The sequence below is a fragment of the Rhinolophus hipposideros genome (genome assembly GCF_964194185.1).
Source record: "Rhinolophus hipposideros genome assembly, chromosome: 14".
Taxonomy (NCBI): domain Eukaryota; kingdom Metazoa; phylum Chordata; class Mammalia; order Chiroptera; family Rhinolophidae; genus Rhinolophus; species Rhinolophus hipposideros.
This window is the reverse complement of record NC_138060.1, coordinates 49,553,684-49,564,515: the sequence shown is the minus strand read 5'-3', so window position 1 is coordinate 49,564,515 and position 10,832 is coordinate 49,553,684. Positions and strand designations below refer to the sequence as shown.

The following is a 10,832-nucleotide window of genomic DNA, read 5'->3' as shown; positions in this document are numbered from 1 at the left end:
CTTTCATAACCTTGACAATTTTGGAGAATATTGATCAGCTATTTTGTTGATTTGTGTATTTTTAACGTTTGTGGTTATAACAGTTGTTAAAATATTTTTCTCAGAAAATTATGGGCACATACATACTATTTACTCTCACCCTCCAAACATCACACTACCGAATAGTAATGTGTCTCTTATATCTGTCTCTTTGTTTTGATTTACCGAGAGATGTTGGAGAAGAGACCAAATCAAGCACAAGAGACCATATCAAGAAGGAAGGGATTATGTTATAAGCCTAGAAGAATGATTAGATTTTTGATAAAAATCATAAAGGGGAAAGAAATCTGGCTTGGGAAGCATAGTGACCGTTTGTTCTTTCCCCTCTGTGCAATTCAGATGGAGAAAACTTCACTTTCAGCTCCAGCAGTGGGCACATCTGTTATACTCGTCAGAGCCCCAGGCCATAGTCATTGGTTCAGGGATTGGCCCATGACCCAATCAGATTCACTGAGATGCTGAAGTGAAACTCTTTCTAGGGCTACTAAGGAAGAAGCAGGCATAGTATGCTATGGGACTTTATCTCATAGGATATCAGCCTGGAACTGTGGTAAGCATTCTGCTGTGTGTATTAATTAATATTAGGTTATGAGACAGAAAACTTAAATTTACCATAATTTAAACGAGATAGAAATGTATTTTTTTCCTCACGTAAATGGAAGTCTGGAGGTAAGCAACTCAGGGCTGTGTGGTGGCCCTAAGATCACCAGAGAGTTTTTTTGTTGTTGTTTGTTTGTTTCTCTTGTCCTCTTTATTCTTTGACAACATGGCTCTGCCTGATGATCCCAGATGGCTGCTTGAGCTTCCAGGCCGTAAGGAGGAGCAAGGGATAAAGAGGGATCCTTCAAGCACACTTTCTGGAAATTGTTCATGACACTTCTACTAGCACCCCATTGGCCAGAACTTAGTCACACTGCTATGCCTAACTGCAACAGAGGCATGGAAATGTAGTTTGTTTTTTTTTAACTTTAACAAAACTTATTGGTTTGCCTTGATTGCCTCTGGCCTGGCTTTGGAAGGGTTCTCTGGGTTTGTTTGTCCTTGTTTCTGGGCGGAAGCTGCCCTGGTTTTTAAGACCCTTTTTGCTTCTTCAGCATTTGAGCCTCCTGGAAAACCCGAATGCACAGAGCCTTCTTTGTCGCCTGGAACTGGTGGGCTCTTCAGTAGTACAGAGTGGGAAAGGTGTACTCAATCCCCAGCTCCTTGCACTTCTTTCAAAGGTATTATAGTTGGTCTTATGGAGGTTTACTTGAGCATCTTTTCCTGCTGCTCAATGCTCGTCAGCAGACAGCACTTGTGGGCTTTGTCCTTTCAATGTTTCTGCATGTGTTCTTCATAATTCTGGATCTTAACAGTTAATGCGACAATTCAGGCCTCCAGGGAGCTGATATCCTCAGCGTTTTCCATGACCTCATCCATCAACTGCTCTTGCTTGATTTTTAGCTTCTCTGTCTGGTCGGCCATTTCCAAAGACAAGAGTCCTCTTGCAATATCATCAGCCTTCTCAATTCCAGGGTGTTCTGGTAATCTTTGAACAGCATGGAAGGGGATGGATCATCTTTTTGGCTGGGCCCAATGGGTTTCTGGATGGCATGTCTGTGGGTGGGGCCAGAAGGATAAGACCACGAGGAGGTGAAAAAAGACACCCATGGTCAGAGGGAAGCCAGATACACCCTCCACCCAGTAGCCCAAGGACTGGAGTCACTGCCTGGGTCTGCATGGAACCCTGCATTCTCCATGCTGCCCTCACTATGGTGATTTCTGACCCCGGAAATGTAGTCTTTATCTACATTATATACACAACCATAAGTCTGAGGTTTCATTACAAAGGAATAAGGGGAAAACAGCTATGGGAGGACATTGAGCTTTGTCGGCTGTATCTCCACAAAAGGAAAGCCTGACTGAGCATACGACCTGTCCCAAGGAGCAGAACTGAAAAATGAAAATAGGTCAATCTTGTTACTAAGATATCTTTAAACCTCTGGATCAAGCTGCACCTGATGACAAAATATCCCTACTACTTAAGCTAATAACTTTTCTTCCTTCTTTTCCTTCCTTCCTTCCCTTCTTTCCTCTTATTATTATTATTTTTTTCAACTGGAAGAATCTTGATTTATACAGAAAGGAGGATTCTCCCAAAGAGCATCTAAGGTCATCTTTATTTCTTTGTCTTCTCAGGTTCTCCTTTCCTCTTACAGTTGCTCAGAATGGCAACTGAGTGCTTTCTTAGATATCCTAAGGGCCACACTATGCCTCATCATGCTCCATTTCCTTTCAGCCTAAAGGAGAGGGGACTGCTGTGTTTCTTAAAATTTGCCTTCTTGGATTTGATTAAAATTTTAAAAGTATGTTGGCTTGTAAATCTCTGCTAAGATTCATAAGCTGGAATTTTCTGCCCTACCTATTCTAGGTATATTTATTTATCTTTAGCAAATGCTTCTTAGGATTATTTTGCTATTCAGTAAAAGCTCCTCTGTCCAATAGCTTGGCGGCATACCCACCTCCTCTTTTTCAGTTATGACTTATTAACATTCACAGTATCTGTGGGAATTAGAGCTTAATGGATTTCTTTCCATTGTTCTAAGAATCCTGCCATAATAGGTCTCATTTTAAAGGGTTCCAAACAGTTGGTCAGCAGCACAGCTTTTCTTTAAAAGTAACTTTGCTAATTGTATCAATTTGCCTAGCCTGTTCCCTTGGCATCTTTTTTCTGGAGTAGGAGATAAAAAACATTGGGTTTGGAGGTTTTCCTATCAGTATCTGAAAGCATGATTTTTGCTTAAATTATTATGCTTCTCTGTACCTACTTATATCAGTAAAGTGATTAGGAGTGTCTACCAACTGTGATTCTCAGGCTATGAAATTTGGCTTTTTGAATTTAAATTATACTGCAGCACCATATGGCGGAGGAAAAAGGAGTGCTCAATTTCTTATCTAGCAGAGAGTCCCTCTCAAGCAAGGGAAATTGCCGTCACAGTCCAAGTTTCACTGGCTCTCTGAGGCTTAGCATTACCTGCTGTCTCCCAAAGCACATATATACAGGATTTCCTTAAGCCACAGTGAGAAACGATGCTACAAACCATCAGCGATGAGGAGAAACCATCTGAGTCGTCTCTTGTCCACCTTCCACAACTGGATACTGAGGCAGCCATGACTACAACATCCTAGAAATGGGAGAACTCTGGGTGTCTTTTACTTATCTGCATTAAAAAAAATTAACTTGACAGAGACATGTTATAGAATATCATTCATTCTCCCCAGTGCATAATAAGCAGTTGCTGCCAGCCTAATGCAATCATGCTTGGGAGCAGCATGGGGACTCCTAAAGCTTCTGAAGCACAAGGTCAAATTCTACAAATGTCCAGGTATGCAGGGGGGATGCTGCTAATTTATGATTATTGGGACTCTTCTCTCTGAGTCTGTCACAAATGAATGGAACTCAGGGAGCTACACATTCTCTTTAGGATGATAAATGGGATCCTGACATTTTAGACTCTGCTATTGTAGTGACTGAGTACCCTTCCTCTTACACCCGACAGTAGGGGAAAACTTACTTGGGGAACTTCTACTTGATTTCTCTCCAGTCGGTGTCAGGACAATTCAAAAAGAGCTGGAATTCCCAGAGGTAGAGATCTCTCTCAGCTAGCTTGCAAATGAATTAAGCAAGGTCCTCTCATATAACGGGGGCACTGAATGTCTCCTTTTGCTCTCCACATCCACTCTCCACCATGTCCTCTGCTCCTGGTGGCTGACCTGGATGGGTGACATCCACCTGGTCCCTGCTCTCTGGCTTCTGGTTGGGGTTGTCCAATGGTGAGGACTGACAGGTGAGGTTGGGATATTTATTGCCCTGGCATTCTCTCTGTGGGGTCACCAGTGCTGACACACTGACACAGCTCCTGCCAGGTGGCCCTCTCTTCACAGTTCTCTTTCTCTCTCTCTTTCTGATTTCTGGTAACTTCTCTTACTCTCTGTCCTATCAGGCTCTGAGCCTCCTCCTTGCTATTAGTAGCCCTGAATATTACACTGTCTATTGTGATTTCCCCAACCTGCCCACACGTTTATAAGTAATCCATTTTTTAAACTCTCCTCAAATTACTCAGTTTCAGTGTGCCTTGTCTTTCTTGCCAGAATCCTAAGTGATAAAACAGTATGTCCTGATTTGCACATTTTCCCTTTTGCTGCTTTCGCATGCCCTGACTCTGATAGTCTTTCCTTTCAAGTGCCTATAAAAGACTTGAAATAAATAACAAAAATAACAAAAAAAATATTTGTTTGCTTGTATTTGTTTCCTTTCTGCACTTTTGCCTTATTCCCAGAAGGGTGTGATGATGCCCCGTGTTGGGTGGTTTTACCCCACTCCTGACTTGCCTCTGCCCATTTAAAATGCACTAACTATATCTTTAGGTCACCTACACAACCTTTCAAGAAATTGGAGGAAACCCTCAAATTGGCTGTTCCCTGTCATGAAGATAATCTCTAAAAATAGATTTTATTGAACTCAGTCTTTTGAAATTGAATTTGATTGAACCTGTTTGGCATGGATATAACCTCAGAAGATAATATGTAATTGCTTGGTGACATTGAAATATCTACTATTTTGGTTAGCACACTTTTACTTTGATTCTTTGAAGATAATTGTCTTCTTGTATTAGGTGGATAATTTCTTTTCTTTGGTACTCATTGCCCTATAAAAAAAATGACAAGAAAAAATACCAATATATGACACTTGTGATAAAAAATTATCCAGATATGTGTGCTAATTTCTAGGCTATTCAAAATCAGGATAGGTTATTCAAGACTAAATTAAACACTATGTAATATTTAGTACACGCAAAGTATATGGTGCCTGAAAATAGTGGTAAAAATGTTTTGAATCCTAGGTATCCTGATGATGGCTTTGGGTCAGGGCTAACTTTCACCCAAAGGGAAAAAGAGGGTGTAGCAGATGCTATAAATACCCCCGTTATCTCTCCTTGTCCCCCCTCCCACAGAGGTCACCTGCCCACGTCAGTACAGGAGACAAAACAGTCTCCTCCCTCCTGCATCGCCCTGCTCTGTGGGATTGTGCTGGGCTCTTGTGAGGAGGATGCCCACAGAGCCTGAGATTTAATTCCCCGATAGCCACTTAGGGACAGGAGTTGGAGGATAAATATCCACATCTCCTCTTTGGGAGAAGGGACAATTCTGATATGTGTTCTCTGCAGGCGCTCAGTGGGTCCCCAGCAGGACTGAGCCCTATTGCTGGTAGCAATAAGATGCTAATGAACACACCCTTTACTGATTTCTGCACTTTCCTGTCTCATTTCCCCACTCTCACACAGTGCTTCCTGTGATCACCTCCCAATAACTACTTGCTGACTTTTGGGAGAACCCATTTAAGATAGAAAACTCCAGTAGGACAATGAGAGATAAAAAAGAAAAATACAGAATAATAGATCACACCATTCTAAGCTTCAAGAAAGTAGTATCTTTTATGTTCTTCTCAATGGTCTCTGTCTTTAGATTACAAACTATTGGGAACACTGACTGTTTCTAAGCAACCCTGTAAATCGTTATAACCTATGCATGCAATGAAGGAGGACTTGATAAATATTTGTTAATAATGACAATTCTAAGATTATGCTATTTATGGTAGCTATTCCCATAGTGAAGGGATATAATTATTGCAAAAGAGCTAATAAAGTTCTGCCCCCTTTTTTTAAAAAAAAAAGCAAGTGCCATTAGCTCTCTTTTAGTCATCTCTAAATTAAGTTAAAAAAAATATGTCTTACTCAGACAAGCACTGTTAGGTGATGATAAGTTTATACAATTGTATTCAATGCAAATTGAATTTCATCTCAGGTATCTTGTCAATTTTTCACATTCTTCTATTCATGTCAAGAGCTTAAGTGAAGTGATAGCAACATTTCTGCATGGTTCTATCACAATTTCACCCAATGCGCACTGAGGGTATATATTTGCACACATAGCTCAGTCTTACCATTTAGAACTGGCTAGAGACCTTTATAAACATTATTGGGAACAGCTCAATCCAAAGATAAATGGCAGAGAATTCAATGGAGAAAACAATAATGGAAAAAGAATTATGTGCATTATTTAACACTAAGCAACTCCCCAAATTTTGGCTTTTATTCTTTGACCTATCCATCCACTATTCAGTGAGATGAATAATGTTTTCAGTATATTGTCTTATCAATTTTTTCCCATAAATAACTCACTAGCATTCATCATATAATAGAATAGTAAAAAGTCACATCCAGGATAATACCAGACAATTTCTTCATCTAGCTAAAGTTAATGAAATTGAATAGGCTTGCTCCAAAATTCATTGGGAATTATTATTCACGGTCCTAGAATGTATTTAATCATATTCACTTGTCCAAAGATTGCATTACACATCTCCGAAGAAGGAAAGTTATGGTATAAAAAGGATCTTCAAGCCTGTACACAGTAGGACAAAATATGTGATGATTGTCCTGGAAATCAAAGCAAGTCAGCTTAATTTAAAAACTTCAAGCTTAATTTAAAAATATCAGGTTAACATGTAGTGTACCTTAGCAAAACAAGGTAAAGTACTCTTTCAAATTATCACACATTTCATCCTTCAAAATGTATTCTTTATTCATTTTCAGAATCGTCATCTTAACCACATTTAGGCATCACTTGCAAATCAGCTAATGGTGTAGCAGCACAAAATGCTCAGATGACTACAATTATCTCTTAATTATACACAGCAGGATTCCAATGTGTGTCCCCCTTCTGAGGATACTTAACAAGAAACAAAGAAAATCAAGTAAACCAGTTAGAGGTCCCAGGCAGGCTTTTTGATGATAGGTTTACACTAAAACGCTGTGGGGCAAGATACAGTAGCAGTAACTGTCACCAGAAAGAGCTTGCCCAGCTCAAGAAAATAATGGGTCCAAATCTAATTATTCTATCCACATTGAGGGACTTGAAGACCTAGGAAACAAAGCAATGGAGATGATGCTTTCCACAAATCAATGGTTTACAAGGAGTTCCAACCATCTACATATGAAATAAGGAAATTTCAGGCAATTCACCTCAAGTTGTGTCCCTGAGGGCAGTTTTATATCTTCTTCGAGAAAGAATCAATATCTCCTTGTTACTGTGAGATCCTATATTGAGTAGGGGAAATGGTCTATGACCAGAAATATGTCAAACAACTCCATTTCATCTCTAGGGGAGATTAATGTAATTGGAAAGAGCCTATCAATTAGTCAATAAAAGTTTATTGCGTGACTATTAGTTGCCAGCTCCATTTAAAGTGAGGTTAATAAAAACTTCGCATGTATTCTGTGCTTTTTTGCACATTCTGTGACAAAGCTGCTGAGGGAGTAGCACCCAGACATATGTGGATGGTGTGAATGTGAAAATGGATCCACTGACTGAGGGTGATAATAATTATTCTATGTGTATAAATCACTTGCCAGACAACAAAGGATGTTCACAAGCTTTCTTGTCTTTGATGCATACCGCAACGGGGTGAAATGAATAGGGAAACATTTTAACCCCTTTCTACAAATCAGAAAGTCACTTGATTAATTATCTAGAAAATGCCAAGAGCTATAAGAATTTAGGTACCCAGTACACGCCCATTACTCCACTTACCATAGGAGGAGGTTACGAGAGTGGATAAATGGAGATTTCAAGGACAGCTATCATACCATCATATCCAGCTCCATATGAGAAATTTCAATTAGCCACACTAATTAGCCCCATTTGAATCTTCTAATCTTGCTACCACCTATGTTTTCACAGAACATTTTCACATCTTTAATTCAGATTACCATATTGCTCTTTCTTTGTTCTCTCTCTTCTGCTAGTGGCCTCCGACCTAGCTTCATAGCAGAGTCACTTGTTGAGTTCATTATCAGTTCAGTTCCCTGGGCTCCACCATAGACCAACTGAGTCAGAGATTCTTGATGCAGTTTGCTACCAGACCTGCTTTTCTGCTTTTGTTGTTTGGAACTGGTAGACTAGACCTTGAGCTCCTCTGGGATATTTTCTTTCATTTTTTTTTTTTCATTTTTATGACCCCAGTCTGATACAGTGTAAGTAATACTCCAATCAATAAAAGTTCACTGGTGAACCCAAAGGAGGGTGAACTTAGGTGTCCTTTGATCATTCTTGCAACTTTTCTGTGAGTTTGGCTTTTTTATATATAAAAGAATTAGAGAAAAAATAATGATTAGTTAAATAATCACTAATAAATTTGGAAATAGTTGAAAAACCAAAGTGAACTGTGCTTCAATACTAAGTTAATTAATTAGTCAATGTTTGTTGAATAAATGAATGAATGATCTGATCTCCAGCCTTTTATCTGGGAAACAATATCAGAAGTGAGAACCATCAGCTAGAGATTTCGATTAAATCAGAGAAGTAAATGGTACCAGAAAGATCTTAGAAGATGCAAGAGTTGGAAACTAAAAAGAAGCTTCTCTTCTTGCATTGTTAGAATCTGCAACCAATTATTTTCCAAAAAGTCCCCCATTCCATATTATTTTCTAAATAGAAACGAGTTTCTAGTTTCATTTTCAGTTAATCCTCCATTGTCTGTACAATGCAAAGGGAGCGATAATATGGATCAACAAGAGCAGCCACAAGAGGACAGGCCAAGAAAGTCACTGCCTGGTTATATTGTTCCTTTCTGGTTAGCCTCAGAATGTCTTCCATGCCCTCACTCCCTTTCTGCATAGGACATCATGCTTTGCATCATGTACCGCCCACCATGCAGGCCTCACCTGACTGGAGTAGTGATGGGGTTCAGGTTCAAAGATGGTCAAAGGTGGCCTGTATCTACTCTGGTTCACGGCTGGCTTCTCTGAGGATGTTGGGGTATGAGACATACACACCCACATAGCAAGAGGAGGGGAGCGTAAAAACAGAGAGGTAACAAAGAGTGTAGAAGCTGTGATGGGAAGAGGAAGAGAAGAGAGTCAGTTGACAATGGAGGCAGCAGTAGAAGCAAAAGCAGAAAATTATTTGTCAGCATTCTTCATTTTAAGGGACAAAAACCCAACTTGAACTTGCATAGGCAAACAGGGGAGTTTGTTGGCTAACAGGCAGCAAGATCAAGTATATGGTTGGAAGGACGAGAAGCAAGTATTGAACCCAACCAGAAATTACTGTCTTTGTCTTGTACACTTGTTTCTCTTTGAGTGTTTGCTTCATTCTCTCTTATTGTCAACAGGTATTGTCAATGCAGGGAAAGGGACATGGCCACCTGCACCTTCAACACTGAAACATCCTGGGGAAAGGCTCTGATTGGTCCTGCATAGGTCACATAGCTATCTCTGGACAAATCAGTGAAGTGAGGAGGGCTGGGTGCTATGGTTGTCAGTCTTCAGTAGAACATCATGGTTTGCATGGGAGAGACAGAACAGACCTTCAACAGGAAGAGGGTAGGTTTCCCTGAAGAAGGGGGAGAAACTCTGGATAGAGTAAATCATTGATGTCCACTCTAATAGCCATAATAGCAGAATGTCAGAGAAGGAATCAATGGACACCTATTCCTGAGCACATAAACACTTAAGATTTGGTTGCATCATCAGAGCAGCTGCTAAAATCCTAGCGCTATAGTTTTTGATGTGTATTAGCCAGCTATTACTGTAATGAGTTACATAACAAACAATCCAAAGATCTCAGTGGCTTACTACAACAAATATTCTCATCTATGGGTTGGGAGTCAGTAGGGATGACTCTGCTTTGGGATTGGATTCTGGTCTGTTCCATGCATCTTCTCATTCTGGGACAATTATATTCTGGGGCATGCTCTTTTCATGATGAAGGCCAAAAACACAAGTGAACAAGCCAGACTAAGCAAGAATATTTTTAAGTGTCTCTGCCTCTACTTGCATAATGTCTACCAACAATCCATTATCCATGTCCAACATCAGTGGGCCAGAGGAGTTCCACAAAAGAGAGGAAAAGAAAGAGTACATTGGTTGGGAAATAAGAATATCTACCATAATCCTGAATGGCATTGAACGACCTCCTAGGAGATTTGCTGAAATTGCTTCTTGTGTTTTCTATATATTTATTTAGTAAATGTATATCTCAGTTCAAAAATTAAATTGTGCATGGAATAGTACCTTACTTCCTATAAACCAACTTAATCCTATTTTGAGCCTCCATTCAGTGGAGTAGCTGAAACTTGACCTCATTTAATTTAGAATTATCTGTCTCCAATCTCCTTCAAGATTGTATCTAAATCCTAGGGGGTTATGTATTATCAAAAGACATCTGGAGAACATCTGGTCTTCAAGTCATCTTTCTGCACTGACATCCACCAAAATATTCATCATTCTTCTGTCTCGTAAGTGAATCCATGGAAATGACCCTTGAGATGAGACTCCTATGACTTGCTTTACTTACTTATGCACTGTTTTGGAGTACTGTTTTGCTGCTTCTGTGCTATGGTGGGCTCTCTAAGGCCAGGATGACCAAAGTTTTGCCTGCCTAGATGCATGTGACTCCTCCTAGGTCTCTGCAGATTGTTGCGTATGCTGTGCTACAACGCTAGGCGATTCTATTCACAGGGGAAGCAGAGATCAGGTACCCATCCCTTGGTCCTTCAAATGTATCTTATGTTTTGCTGCCTACTGGGGATTCTGACCAGGAAAAGGGGTGGAAGGCCACAATCTTGAGGACTTGCTGTTTTCTAAATATTTAACTTGTCCCTAGATTTCTCTCTTTCACCCAGCCAAAGAATTTTCTAACTCTGAGAGAAACCCTAATCTACTCAATAACCTCCCCCACTCCTCCCCTAT

General features: G+C 40.0%; 1 pseudogene across 1 annotated transcript; it reads right to left on the bottom strand.

Moving 5' to 3' along the window:
* Nucleotides 1-1,007: 1,007 nt before the first annotated feature.
* LOC308507633 (small ribosomal subunit protein uS15m-like) lies at nt 1,008-3,191 on the bottom strand (annotated as a pseudogene). The gene is made up of 3 exons: nt 3,053-3,191; nt 1,720-1,825; nt 1,008-1,635 (listed from the first exon to the last, which is right to left on the bottom strand). The product of its transcript is annotated as a small ribosomal subunit protein uS15m-like (transcript).
* Between the last annotated feature and the right edge of the window lie 7,641 nt (nt 3,192-10,832).